The sequence below is a fragment of the Xyrauchen texanus genome, chromosome 6 (assembly GCF_025860055.1).
Source record: "Xyrauchen texanus isolate HMW12.3.18 chromosome 6, RBS_HiC_50CHRs, whole genome shotgun sequence".
NCBI lineage: Eukaryota > Metazoa > Chordata > Actinopteri > Cypriniformes > Catostomidae > Xyrauchen > Xyrauchen texanus.
This window is the reverse complement of record NC_068281.1, coordinates 6399804-6415561: the sequence shown is the minus strand read 5'-3', so window position 1 is coordinate 6415561 and position 15758 is coordinate 6399804.

Genomic DNA, 15758 nt, shown 5'->3' with positions numbered 1-15758 from the left:
AGGAGAGAGAGAGAGAGAGAGGAGAGAGAGAGAGAGAGAGAGAGAGGAACATTACACTCTAAAAAAATAACCATCTGCTCAGCAGAGTCCTAACAATCTTCTTGGTTGGAGCATGAATGTTTAAACCTACATACAGTATTTATTCTGCAGATCTACAGTACTGTGGCCACACCCTATCAGTGTATTATACAACCAATGCATAAATGTTCAAGTGCAATATAAAAGGTGCAGTTTAAAGGTAATGTAAGTTTTTTTGTTTTGTTAAAATAATGTTTGCATCTTAATATGCAGAGACAATTATAAATAAGAAATTTTCTTATAGTTGATTGACCCGAAAATTCAACATATCTGTAGTGCTATTAAACTATTGCTCTGTTTGTTTGAGAATTATGACCATAGCAACACTGGCACATCCAACGGCACGAGTTTGGGGGCGGGGACATTTTTTGTCAGACCACTGGGAAAAAGCGAAGTTACTCGAAAGTGTTCGAGTAACTATTTCATCAGTTTGAAACAACAGCTTCCCAAGCTACAAGCTACTCATAATTTAAAGTAGTTAAACTACTTTATTTCTAATTGTACAGCACTTTGGTCAATAGTAGTTTTAAATATGCTTTATAAATAAATGTGACTGACTAGCAGCTTTTTAATGTGCCTTTGTTCAATGTTTTAGTTTAATGTATTATGTTTAATATCTGTACAGCATCCTTGAGCTTGGAAAAGATGCTATACAAAATAAACGTATTATTATTATTATTGATCTACTGACGCATAAATCATGGCTAGTGTTAAAAGTGATTGATTGCTCTTAATATTATTTGCTGGTGGAATCCCCAAACTACAAATCCAGGAACTGATTTTAGACTTTGTGCAGAGATTAGTCGTGCCTCTCAAACGTTCTTTAAATGTTGTGGATGTCGGATAACATGGGCTGCTGCCGAAGCAAATTTAATTGTATTGCTGTTACAGTTTCCAGTTACCATTTATCAGTTTTTGTTGGGCGGCGGTTTGGGCTGGTAAAAATGCTAAGTGGCTAGTGACTTTGGAACACTACTAGCCACAGTGGTCGGTGAGCTTAAAAGTTCATTTCAAACTGTGTTGATTGAGCTTAGCTTGTATTGAACCGGAATATTCCTTTAATAAACAATCAAAAAACACACATTTCACTACACAAGTTTATAAAGACACTGTGCACTGATAAACCATGAAAACTAAGTAAATAAATAAATAGCGTTGATTTTGATTTCAGCTCTGACAAGGAAAACGTTCCTCTACTATCATGCACATTTCATTTACATTTATGTAAATGGCAGACGCTTTTACCCAAAGCGACTTACAGGGCCCTTATTACAGGGACAATCCCCCCGGAGCAACCTGGAGTTAAGTGCCTTGCTCAAGGACACAATGGTGGTGGCTGTGGGGATCGAACCAGCAACCTTCCGATTACCAGTTGTGTGCTTTAGCCCACTACACCACCACCACGACCGCTATTTCAGGAGCAATGGTAAAGTTTAAAGATCATATACACACAAGAGATGCGCCAACTCGCTCAGAAAACACTGATTGTTAAGTGAATAGTTGCTCAATAAATAATCAAAGTCTCCATGCATCTTCCTTGTTAAGACAGCAACACTGTCTGTGTTTCCATGGTGATTTAAAATACCTGAACCACACCTTGGTGCTGAATCTATCCTAGCAATAACCTTTGATCTCATCCATGACCTTAACTTGACAATGCTGAAAGGAAAAAAATAAGCAATGACCTTGACTCATACTCTGTAGGAGCTCTGTATGTGCACATGTGTGTGTGTGTGTGTGTGTGTGTGTGTGTGTGTTTGTCTCTCTCTGCCTAAAAACTGTCTTGTTTTCTTGAGTAACCCTCAGCCCAATTTGATGAGTGGCATTCATTCGGGCTGAAGCAATACCGCCAGCTATGCTTGAGGCTTTGGCTAGATCCTATTCTAACTAGGCATGAGCCTGCTTAATGTCTCTGCACATTTACTTGTCAACAGCATACACGCACCTGACCTCTGGATGACCTCTGCTCAAAATATGTGCATGTGTTTGTCTGTACTTGCACCTTGTGTTGTAGGGTGCAGGCTATAGCCAGTAATTATATTTTATACTGTCCAATCATACTAAAAAACTTCCAAGACAAAACAACACATAAAATATACATTACTTGACAGTTTGCTGATGCTTCAAAAAACCTCTTAGTGTGTTGATTACCATATTGTGCTACCATTAAAACCCCGGATGCTTTAATAACCAACATAAATTTGTAAAATATGGTGTTGAAATTACAGTGTACATCTCCCATGCCAGGTATAACTGTGATTGGTGGGGTATGGCTATGACATCATCACTGTGAGCAGCCAATCACATTTCACTGAATCAGCAGCAACTAAAACTACAATCAGCAGTTACCAAAACTCCAATCCAGACTAAAATTAGGCTTAATAAAATGATAAACCTATAAAATGCTGAGTGACACCCAGCTCCGGCACTCTAACTGCCTATGACACAGTTAAAGCCTGGCACCTCCCTCCAAAACTGCATTTTAAACAATACGAAAATGGACAGAGGTACCATTGCAGGGTGACTGCATCAGACCACTGAGTTGTGTTCTGTAAGCAGTGGTAAAGATCAGGGAATACAGCAATAGTCAAAGTGTGATTTGACCAAGACAGCTGCTGTCAATGATAGCACATCTGTGTTGCTGGGTAGAAAAAGGGGCGTTGCTGCCTCATGTTGATTGAATATGAGAGTGTCACAGCATCACCGGTGGAATGGAGGTTCATAATTACAACCATTTACTGTATCCCAGGGGGGGACTTCACAAAATACTGATCTGACAAATTTAATCAAATTAGGACTATAATCCCTTCACTCTGATCTCTTGTGTCAGCCTAATATATCAATTTGCTCACTACTAATAAGTGTCAACTACAGATACATGTAAATAGATTATTATTATTAAGGTTAAACCTTAATATAACAATGATCGTTAAAATGACTTTTTGAAGTTATGTCTTTCAAGGCTAATATGATTAAATCTCACAGTTGTTTGTGATGCAGAAACGATTTATTCTCATTGTCTCGTTGTAAATATATTTGCATTAATTCTAGACATACAATAATAAACATTTTAAATATATGAATGACATATTTGCATTAAATGTACAAGTATACTGTATGCATAAACATGGGCTGATTTGGCATCATAGCAACAGAAGCCTGGATACTTACTGCAAAATCTCACACAGAAATCTGATATTTGGCCATACATGAATATACAGTGTGCATATATACAATTATAGCTAATATATTCAAGCATAAATGTTCATATTCAAATTCCACAACTTAGGAACAATTATGTTACATTCTTGAAAATTGCTGGGTTTGAGGTATTTTGAACTATATGTTGCATATATGTTAAAGTGAACATATATTTTGTGTGTTTTGCATATATTGCCATATATCAGATTTCTGTATGGGATCCACACCTATAAGACTGCAGTTGTTTCTCCTACTAAGCAATGTGATTAAATAGAGTACAAATTGGGCCTTTTGCTCAAGTCTCCTCCACCTCAGATTCTTCTTGAAAAAATAACATTAGTAATCTCACATGTCAAATCTAGAGTTTCAAAAGAGATCTCAACAATGTCACAATCTGTGCTCAGATTTGCCCAAACACTGAGGTCTGCAGCCAAAAATGCAATACTTTGTTATGAACTCAAATATTTCTCATCTAATTAATTCAAAGGCCAAATTATCTAAGCTATGCTACTCACATTCATTTATATTTATATAGTTGTAAAAACTAAACAATTGTCTGTCTTGTGTCTATTCTTGATTTATTATAGGAGAAACATCAAAGACAGTGTTGAATGGTACATGTTACCGAGATATCTATGAAGTCTCCCAAGCTATTAAAGCAATATGATCTTCCTCTGGACACACACACACACACACACACACACACACACACACACACACACACACACACACACACACGTAGTGTTTCCATGTTTTATGGGGACTTTCCATAGACATAATGGTTTTTATACTGTACAAACTTTATATTCTATCTCCTAAACCTAACCCTACCCCTAAACCTAACCCTCACAGAAAACTTTCTGCATTTTTACATTTTCAAAAAACATAATTTAGTATGATTTATAAGCTGTTTTCCTCATGGGGACTGACAAAATGTCCCCACAAGGTCAAAAATTTCAGGTTTTACTATCCTTATGGGGACATTTGGTCCCCACAAAGTGATAAATACACACTCACACATACACACACACACACACACACACACACACACACACACACACACACACACACACACACACACACACACACACATGTTGTGTTTCCATGTTTTATGGGGACTTTCCATAGACATAATGGTTTTTATACTGTACAAACTTTATATTCTATCCCCTAAACCTAACCCTACCCCTAAACCTAAACCTCACAGAAAACTTTCTGCGTTTTTACATTTTCAATAAAACATTGTTTAGTATGATTTATAAGCTGTTTTCCTCATGGGGACTGACAAAATGTCCCCACAAGGTCAAAAATTTCGGGTTTTACTATCCTTATGGGGACATTTGGTCCCCACAAAGTGATAAATACACGCTCACACACACACACACACACACACACACACACACACACACACACACACACACACACTCACACACACACACACACACACACACACACACACACAGTAGTCAAATTCTGCCTCTAAGGAACAGGTCCTGCTCAATGCTGGAGTGTACAAAGCAGGCAGTTTCCTCAGCACACAAGCAGGTGATCAATTCAATCACTCTTCCAGCACTTTTACAGAAAAACAAAACAGGAGCCAACATGTGACAACCAAATAACTTCCATCCGTGTGCCTCAGTGCCAGAATTAATTAAGAACTTAGTACAGAGGGAGAGAGGGAGAGCGAGGTGTGGTGGAGGGTGGAATGGTTAAAGCAGAGAAACACCCAAACGCATACACCATTACACCCCACCCCTCCCTAAGGGAGCGGATCTTAATATTAGTACAAGACGCCGAACTCAAATGCAATTTCCACCTCTCACTCATTTAATTTCGCTGAGGATCTCCACTGCGCCACAAACACGCGCGCAGCTCAGATCTGTACATCAGCGCGGCGAAGGTGCGCACAAGCGCGTAATATGACCTGCAGCAGCAGCAGCAGCAGCACAAACGTGCTATGCTGGCAAAGCCCATACTGCAGTGTGTGTGTGTGTGTGTGTGTGCCACAGTATACATCAAATAGGCCGCCCAAGAATTATCTTTAAAAGTCAGCAAGCGATGCACCCAGCCCGTGCCAAATAGCGCACGCATACGCAACGCCGCAGGTAGAGAAACCACATCGCGCAAACTGGGTAATCCCATTTCAGTTCCTTACATATTCCTCCCATGTCAACATATAAACATAAATGGCCTAAACGCGCATATTGAACCCGGTGCTCAGCAATCGCAACATGAATTATGTTTATTCGTCTCTCAACAGTACCGTTATGAGACGATTTTGCAGATGCGTCTATGGCTTGAGTGTGTGTTTATCAAGAAGCGCTTGCCTTAGAGGGGTAAATGCACACACACACACACATGCATGCATACAAACATATATCGCTCCTTAGGAAAAAACATGCATGCAACCACAGGCGGGCTGTATTTGTATATATTCTGCGGATAAAATGCGCGACGCGCTCGGATGTCATTACAAATGCATATAGATGGCTTACCTGGTGCTCGTTTGGCGCGCGGCCGTGGCAGTTCGCCTGCGCCCAGCGTCAGTGGCTGCGAGCGGCTGCAACTGCAAGACGTTTCAGCTGAGCATGCCTACAGCAGCAGCGGGCCGGTAACGACAAGGGCTCTCCTCTGACGGGGAGAGGGGGAATAACAACGCGAAATGGTTTCTTCCAAAGTGTGCGCGAAGTTTATTTCCCTTCTCTCTCTCGTAATCGAAGTGTTGACGTCAGACATGCGTGAAATTGCTGCTTGATTTGACATTTAGTGGAGCTCTGTGCGCCAGCACTAACGCAGAGCCGCTTTCCATGGTGGCGAGCGCGTTCTGATGTCAGGGTCTGTCTCTTCTGTGAGCAGGGCTGGATGCACTCTTAAAAATAAAAGGTTCCATGTAGAATCCTAAATTGTTCTGCAGAAAATTTATTCACTCTATGGAGCTCTAAAGAACCAAAAACTAATAAGCTGATCTGAGGAATCTACTGTAATTTAAACAACTTTTTTTCTTATCTCTGTACCATATAAACTTCACTATGCAGTGAAGAATGGTTTGATGAGAAAAGTTATTTCCTGAACATACTGCTTTAACAGTGTGCTGTAGTTCAAAATTTTAAAATAAAGTATCTTCTTATGTCAGACAATTGAGAACTTTTTATTCTCTAGTTCTGAAGAAATCTAGCACTTGTGAATAAACTAATACACTGATCTGATGGACAAATGCTTTTATCCAAAGCAACTTACAGTGCACTTATTACAGGGACAATCCCCCCGGAGCAACCTGGAGTTAAGTGCCTTGCTCAAGGTCACAGTGGTGGTGGCTGAGGGGATCGAACCAGCAACCTTCTGATTAACAGTTATGTGCTTTAGCCCACTACGCCACCCCCACTCCTCCCACTCAGGCCTACAAGATGACTTAAAATCATTTAAAATAAGTGGATAAGCAAGAATATAATGTAACTTGATACAATACATCTAAAAATGTAAAGAAATACAAATAAATGCTGCAAAATCAAGATATACAACATGTAAACTGACATCATATTAGTGCCGGGTATCGATCACAGACTTCCCGGTCTGATTCAAAGGCTCTCTATTTGTTTCAGATTTCACAATGATTTAGTTTGATTGTGATTCATTTGGGTGTATTGCTGATAAAATGTCAATTTTGCTCACATATAAAAGAAATGATCTCTCAGCTAATGCTGTAAATTATACAGGGAACCTTTTAACTTACATTTACATTTATGCATTTGGCAGACGCTTTTATCCAAAGCGACTTACAGTGCACTTATTACAGGGACAATCCCCCCGGAGCAACCTGGAGTTAAGTGCCTTGCTCAAGGACACAACAGTGGCATCTTGGTGGTGCTGGGGCTTGAACCCCCGACCTTCTGGTCAGTAACCCTGAGCCTCAACCACTGAACAACCACTGTTCAACATATTGTAACAATTTACCATGATTAATAATTGCTGTTAAAAATATATAGTTAATTGTTTGTTCATGATACTTAACTTACAAAACTATTTTATAAGTGTTTAACTAAGAACCAAACCCATTATCTTGGTGTCGCTAGCTGTGCTCCATAATTGAGCATGAGAAACTGAATCTAAAGTGCTACATAAGAACAAATGGGGAACCTTTGTTTTTAAGAGCGTATAGCCTTGAGCACCCAGGGGTTAATTCATCTGATTCTTAATTTAGGTATCTCTTGCATACCAGGTTCTATAAAGGACCCTAAATTACAGTGTAAAGAACTGTGATCTTAATGTTACTTTCCTGAAACGGATCTTGGGATCAGAAGGGTTACAGTGTGAATAATTTACAGCATTGAACATTATAGTTTGGACTGTTTGTTTGAGAGTATATGGGCCTAAGATTTAACATAGATTTGTGCAAATACGTTTTGACCATGCCTGTAAAGCACAGTTTGACTTGCCGCCTGTAAAAAGCGAGAGGGAATTTTTTTTTTTTTAGTTTGTCTAAAGTTCTGTGCTTTTCGAAACTACACGTTACTATAGTGTTATTCCCATCTGAACCATTAGAGCTTTACACTCTGGACCCACATCAAATTAAGCGTGAGGACAGGGTGTGAAAAAGGAAAGGGATAGATCAACCAAAAGTAAAATGCTGTCATCATTTTCTCACCCTCATGTTGGTCCAAACCCATATTGACTTTCTTTCTTTGATGCATCACAAAAGGCGATGTCAGGCAGAATGCTACTTTCAGTCATCTTGCATCTTTTTTCCATACAATGCAAGTGTAAGTGTAAGTGTATGGTGACCGAGGATGTCAGTTTGTTACATTCTGCCTGTGCCTGTAAAAATGCATAAACATATACAAACACGCAATGTCCCTTGTGCATATTACACCATACACATGTTCTCAGGGACCAGCCCATTTACATAGACACAAATACACACATGCACACACACGTACCTCATCACCATGAAACACTGACCCAGAATTCCTGGTGCTCTTGATCAGATCAGCACGGTGTGAGTTCAATCCACAGTGACACTTCGTTGAGATGTAAGAGGTGGAGAAAGAGAGAGCCTTTGTGTTGTTCGCATGCAAACTTGCCTTGAATCAGATACACAACCTCTCAGTTTACCAGTATACTCAGTATATGAATGTGTTTGTTTCGTGTAATCCTCATGAATTATGTGTTTGTGAGATTAAAACTGTCATATAAATAGAGTAAGGTTTATGATTGTTGATTTTGTTTTTTCAATTTGACAGAACATTTTTGACTAAATCTTTTCTTGGCATCTCAAATTATTTTAATAACATTAATAGTTTAACATATAACATCAAACCAAAAAAAGAAGGCTACTACATTATGTCACACAAGGCTTTACAAAGCCTTATTTAAATTGTATGTATGCCAGTATTTTAATAAAGCAATAACACACAAAGGGGTTGTTACACAGATATAAAAAGAGATGAAAAGAAGGTAACACTTTTGTAAAGTATTTGTAAAGCATTGGTTTATAGTTCATTGATCATATATAAATGATTCTTCAAATGTTATTAATAGGCTACATACAAATAATTGTACTCTTATATTTTTACTGTAGCAAACCATTTATTTTTGTTTAATAAGTTCACATACAAGCAGTAAGAAGTATTACACATTTGGCCATTGCCATGACAGAACCATCTCAAGTAATTACATTTCAGAATAATTGATCAATAATACATGTTTAATATAGTTCTCACCTATAATTTGGTCATGAAAATACTTAGCTAGCAGTTGCATTAATAGCATTAACTGCTTTATTATTAAGTGATTTAAACACATTAAGCATTAATATATGTCCAGTTCATTACATATGTAAATGTATAAACAATTACTTTATTTATTATGGATTTATCCCTTCTTAATGTTCTCATAAAACATGTTTGCATCAAATTCAATGTATTAGTTAGCAACAGTTAATAAGTTGTTTACTAAGGATGAATAACCATTATGAAACTGCTTATATATCAACTTATTAAATAACAATAAATTGTTTGCTACGGAAATTATTATTAGAGTATGTTTGTCTGGTTTTCCACTAAACAAATCGAAATATTCTTAAAACTAGATACATTTACTAGAGAAGCAAAATGACATAAGACACTTTGTCAAATTTGCAGAGAAATCTAACAACATTTTGTAATGATTATACTTAAAGAAGGCAAAAAATATTTGCCAATGTGGTAAAAAAAAAATAAAAATTGATTCAAAAGGTAACAATTTGTTTTTCTTACCCCATCAGCAGATTGGTTGTGTGTGTGTGTGTGTGTGTGTGTGTGTGTGTGCGTGCATGTGTGGGCAGGTTAAAGTGGTTTACGAGGACTTTTCTTTAGGTTATAAACTTGTAATTACAAGGGTATTATGCTATAAATGTGGTTTATGAGGACATTTCTAGGGTCCCCATAATTCAAATCACTTAAAAACAAACAAACATACAAAAAGATGTTTTATTGAAAATGTAAAAATGCAGAAAGTTTTTGCATTATGCAATTATGTTTATTGATAGTCCCCATAATGATAGCTGCACTAACATGTGTGTGAGTGTGTGTGTGTGTGTGTGTGTGAGAGAGAGAGAAGCATACACCTCACTAAATTTTGTTAGATTGCTCTGAAAACAAGACTAAATATAATATATAATTCTGCTTCTCAAGCAATTTTTCTTGTTTAAAGGATGTTTATCTATTTTTACCTGAAAAAAAGACAATAATCCTCACATTCAAGAAGACGATTTTTTGCAGTGCACCATTCTACTGAGTAGATTCAGTGTGGGCCTGGTTTAAAGCCTTTCAATGACAACCCTATAGAGCTTTGGAGCTTAAACCAGATCTGTAGGTCTGTTACTAAGTAGAATAGTGAAATGATGGATCACTGCACTCAGCCACACTATCATCACTGCCCTCTAGTGGCACTACGGACGTTGCAAGTCAAATAAACTATTCTGCAGAGCTGATACCTCCATGTATGGAGGCTTCACACATTATCAGAACATCTCAAATTAAATACTTCTTTAATCGGTTTTAAATTGGCAGTGTGTGATATAATGCCAGTAACAGAACCGATAGGGTGAAATACTGAAGCTAAGTGTACAGTGTTCAGCTGTACAGTGAGGGAACCGTGAGAAATGACAGAGGACAAAGAGTCAGAAGGGCCAGAGAAAAGTCAATACCTTAACATTTACCCATATTCCCTCTGGGTTAAGATGAGGACACATTGGTGCATGCGAAGTACCCGTGATTCCCATGACTAGGACACAGAAAGTGATTGTGAATATGAATATACTGTAGATTCAATCAACCCATTATACGGAGATAAACAATAAGACACTATAAGAGGTTGCATCCCAATAAGCATAGAATCGATGATAATGTATTCAAATATATTTGTTGTTGATAATTTTTATTACAGTAAATTGGTTGTGTGCAAAACTTGGTACACTGCTAAACATTATGTTTTAAAAATTGAAATGAGTTACTAAAATGACCCTAAACATTTCATATTAATGTTTTGCATTTTAAGGAAACTAATTAACTAAATGTTAGCGTTTACATGCAAAATACAAATACGAAACTTGTAATGAAGTTCGCAATTTAGTTTTACAAAAACGTTGGCATGGTCACATCATTTTGATGAGATCAGGCTGCCTTTATCACATAGTGTGACCATGCCAACAGTTTTGTAAAACTAAATTGTGAACTTCATTACAAGTTTCGCTGCAGTTTCCCAGTGAAATGTCCAGTGAGGGGCGCCAAAAGCGAGTAAAACGGTGCTGTAATCAAACAAGGTTTTGAAGGTGAATGTTAGAGGGAGGTTTTACATATAAATGTAAAAGGGAGTAAAACGTGCCTCCCTAACCTAAAACGTTAACCTAAATCTAACCAATAGTGTCCTAAAAGCAAATGAGAGGTGAACAAAACAGACATCCTTACCCTTAACCAACACCTTAACCTAAAAGACTGTGTCCTATAAGCAAATGCGACACGAAAATCTAATTTTATGAAACCACCACATCATTTTGTGTCACTTTTGTCAGCTTGCGTGCTTGTCTGGGCTCTTGGACTTCCAAGTTCATAGTCCAACACTCGATCGTGTGAGCTACCGCGCAAGCTAATCACATTGGAATAATACAAGCAGGGCTGAACTGGTAATCTGGCATAGCGGCATTTTCCCGGTGGGCCGATGCACTTTGGGGCCGATCAGGGGCGGACTGGCCATTGGGAGAACCGAGCAGGCCGGTGGGTCGGCCGCGATAAGCTAAAATAAGCTGCCACGTTATGCAGAATGGACCACAAAACGGTGCTGCGATATGCAGAAAAGAACATAGCATTGTTTTTCAAATAATGCGTTAAAGTAAAACGTTTTTGATATCATTACATAGCAGTGTGGGAATAACAGAGCGAAAAATACATGTTTAGAAAGTCAAAATGTACCATTGTTGTAGCGCCTCTAGTTGTTATTTCACCAGTAAACTGCAGTGAAACGTAGAACAAGGCACGTAAAACTTAGCTAGCAAAACTGATTTAGAATAACGTTCATCCAAACTAGGTTGGATAAAGGGGTCTGTGCTACCAAGATGTAATTATATGATGTAGTAGTTTGTCACAATACTACTGTACAGTCTCACTGCATACACCTTCACAAGCAAAGTACATATGCTTGTAGTATAGTAGAAGTATAGGAATTTCGATGCAGCCAGAATCAAACCAATTAGATTGAAATCAAGAATGAGAACTGAAGAGTTAAAGGACTTTTGTGATACTTGTTGTTTGTGGTAAATATAATATATTGGAATAGAAAAGCATATATACTATACAGGAGATACAGTGTATATACACTATACTTCTGTCAATGAACTACTGCCACTTTCCACTCTTAACATCAGAGAAAGACATGGATACCGATGTTTACCAAGACCATATAACTTAATCAAACATTCAACTGTATACAATCCTTTGTATCCAAATGTACCCAACATTAGGTTGAATATAGTTTTACTACTACTTATAATACAGGAAATAGTAAAGCTAAAAACAGAGATTGTAAAAATGTCCACAGCAGTTAAAGCAATGGGAGAAGACCTGCATGGACGCAGGGATTGTGCTTTTCATATTGCTAAAGACATTCAAGTGAGCTACAAATCACAACGCACACAGTAAAACATTTGAGGGAAAACACAGAACTTTCTCAGTGCCTTAATAATTACTCTCGAAGCCAATTCAGTTGGAACTCAGCCTGTTTCAAAGGTCATTTGAATACATTCTTACGTTTCCAAGCACATTTTACATGTTTAAACTGAGAACACTGAATTTAAATTCTCCGTATACAATGACGGATTTAAAGCTTTCATTAATACTATGCCAGAAAGAGCCTAAACTGACTGTTATATGTCATCACACATAAATGACACTACTTAAGTCTACATAAACACACATCCGTGTGTTGCCACTAAGGTGTTTCATACATTAAATGTAAAAAGTGCAGATCGGTGTTTTCCCCTGTTTTCAGCTTATTTAGTGTTAGTGTATGTAAATACAACATGTACCATGTTAAAGGCCCAAGATCAGTCGGATTTCTTCAACACATGATGAAAAAGTGCTGATATGGGGATCACTGTTCCGAAATCATAGCATTCAATATGATTGTCCTAGAGGAAACTAAGTAAAATACAAATGTTTGACCACAGTGTCTAAAAAAAATATCTATACATAAGTGAAATTAATCTTATCCACATACACCTTTGCTTTTAACTCGTTATGGCATTAATGAGACCATCAGAAAAAATAGAAGCAGCAGCATATGACCGAAAATTCTCTCATATTTCAAAACGAATCTATTCCTTATTAAAACAATGCAAATTAAAACTGCAAATGTTAAGTCCATCACAGTGCCATTTCATTGGACTATAATGTGTATGCACACATGAGTGAAAGAAGTTAATTCTGTCCGTTTTTAGGAGTACACTAGCATATAGACAGCCTCAAACTAAAAGATATGGAGTAAAAGCTACAAAACTCACATTTTACATTTATGGAGTTTTGTTTGTACACTACAATTTATCTAGTTATTTCCTTCTTTATGACTTGGCATGTTATGCTTTTGTTGTTGTTGTTGTTGTTTTAAAGTGAACTGCACTTAACTTGCTGCAATAATAGGAGAGCAATGAGTTATTGCATTGTCGCTATGGACACATAATCAAATAAAACAAGAGCAAATAATAATAATAATAATAATAATGTGCACTGTGCATTCAGTCATATATTTTGCAACAGTTTATCAATAACTGGATGATGTTCATTTCTATATTTACTCAATTATTCAAATTTGAATATATGCAATGGCCTAATCGCCTTTAATATCTCTCTTATTTCCATTTTAATTCATTTTAATGTCTCAATCATGTCCAGTTAAACTCCTGAGCAACCACTGGGCAGTGACATGATGATTAGAATTGCCTGTTTTCTGTTTCTGGTCTCGATGAGCAATGTAAAATCTGCCAAAACGAACAAATCAGACAGAAAACAAAAAACATTTGTGTTAGTTGTAGATAAAAGAAAGTTCAGGCACAACTTGCATAGCATCATAACAACTCGAAGTACATCCCCAATTCTGAAAACGTTGGGACAGTATGAAAAATGCTAATAACAACAAAAAGGTGTAATTTTGTAAATTATATTCACCCTTTGTTATATTGAAAGGACCACCTTGTGAATTGTATTGTTTTCTTGAAAATGTACAGTAATGTCAAATCAGATGATTGCAACATGCTCCAAAAAAGTTGAGACGGGGGCAACTTAAGACTAATAACAATTTGACAAGTTGAAATAACAAGGCGATGTTAAACAGGTGATGTAATTGTGTCATAGTACTGTATGCTGTATAAGGAGCCTCCAAAAACAGCCTAGTCCTTCAAGAGCAAGGATCGTTCAAGACCTGTCAATTTGCCAACAGATGCTTCAGCAAATAATCCAGCACTTTGAGAACAATGTTCCCCAAATACAAATTGGAAGGATTTCAGGCATTTCACCCTCTACAGTGCACAATATAGTTAAAAGGATTTGGTCAAATCTCGGTGTTGTGAGTGGTGGAATGATCCACCCCTCCCTCACGACATCATCGCCCCGCCTCTTAGGGTCGCCCTTCAGCCAGGCTCACGATGGGAGTTGGGCAGTAGAGCGAAAAGAGGTGCATAATTAATAAGCCTCGTTCTGACAGCGGGGGATGAAGCACACCTGATGTGAATAATGCTTCATCACCGCTGGCTTTAAAATTCAGAGCGCACCTCTTCTCGGGAAGCCGGCCTTCAAATCTACATGCGAGCACACACTGGCATTCATGCCCAGGTCCAGAACTGGGAGTGTTTGGACGACTTGGATGCACCGCCGGACCCACTCCTCGGACCCCGAGATGGATTAAATGTGTCGCCGGGGGAGAACAGCACACGTTGCGGCCAACGGGCTAGAGGCCGGGCCACCTTCCTCTTTCACCTGGGAAGACAGGCCGCCAAGTACGCTGCCGCTCCTCGCGACAGACGAAAGACGAAAACCACTTTTGAATGAGTGTGATCTCCGAGCCCTCAGAAGTCACTATGTCATTCATCTGTAATGATATCATGGGCTTGGGATAACTTTAGTAAACCTTTGTCAGTCAACACCATTCGCCGCTGCAGCCACAGATGCAAGTTAAGACTTTACACTTAAGACTTTTACTTTAAATGTTTTTTGGTCTGAAGAGTCCACATTCCAAAAAGTTTTTGAAAAACACAGCAGTAGTGTTATCGGGGCCAAAGAGGAAAAGGACCATCCAAGCTGATATTAGCATCAGGTCCAAAAGCCAGTGTCCGTATGGGCCAGGGGTATGTCAGTGCCCATGGCATGGGTAACTCATCTGTGACAACACCATGAATCTGTACAAATTTTGGAGCAACATATACTGCCATCCAGCACCGTCTTTTCCAAGGACGTCCCTGTATTTTCCAGCAGGACAACTTCAAACCACATACTGCCCGGATTAAAAGTGCATGAGCAGAGAGTGTGGGTGCTAGATTGGCCTGCCCGCAGTCTCCAGTTGAGAATGTGCCGGTGCATTATGAAGCACATTAGATGGTAATGAAGACCCCGTACAATTGGGCAGCTGCAGACCTAAATAATGGATGAAATGGGGAAATTCCACAATCTAAAATGAACAAACTTTTGTCTTCAGTATGCAAATGCTTAATAAGTGTTATTAGAAGAAATGGTGATGTTTCACAGTGGTAAACACTCGATCATCCCAACTTTTTTGGAGTGTGTTGCATAACTAACCTTGGACCATATCAACTACACACTGTCACTGGCACTGTCAAAAAAACGTCATTGCAACACTAAGTCAATACTGAGTCACCATTTTGAAGCCACATGCTTTTTTGACGATTTTTACAAATGTAATACTTTAAACATCACATTTATCATTAAGAACATACACTGGAG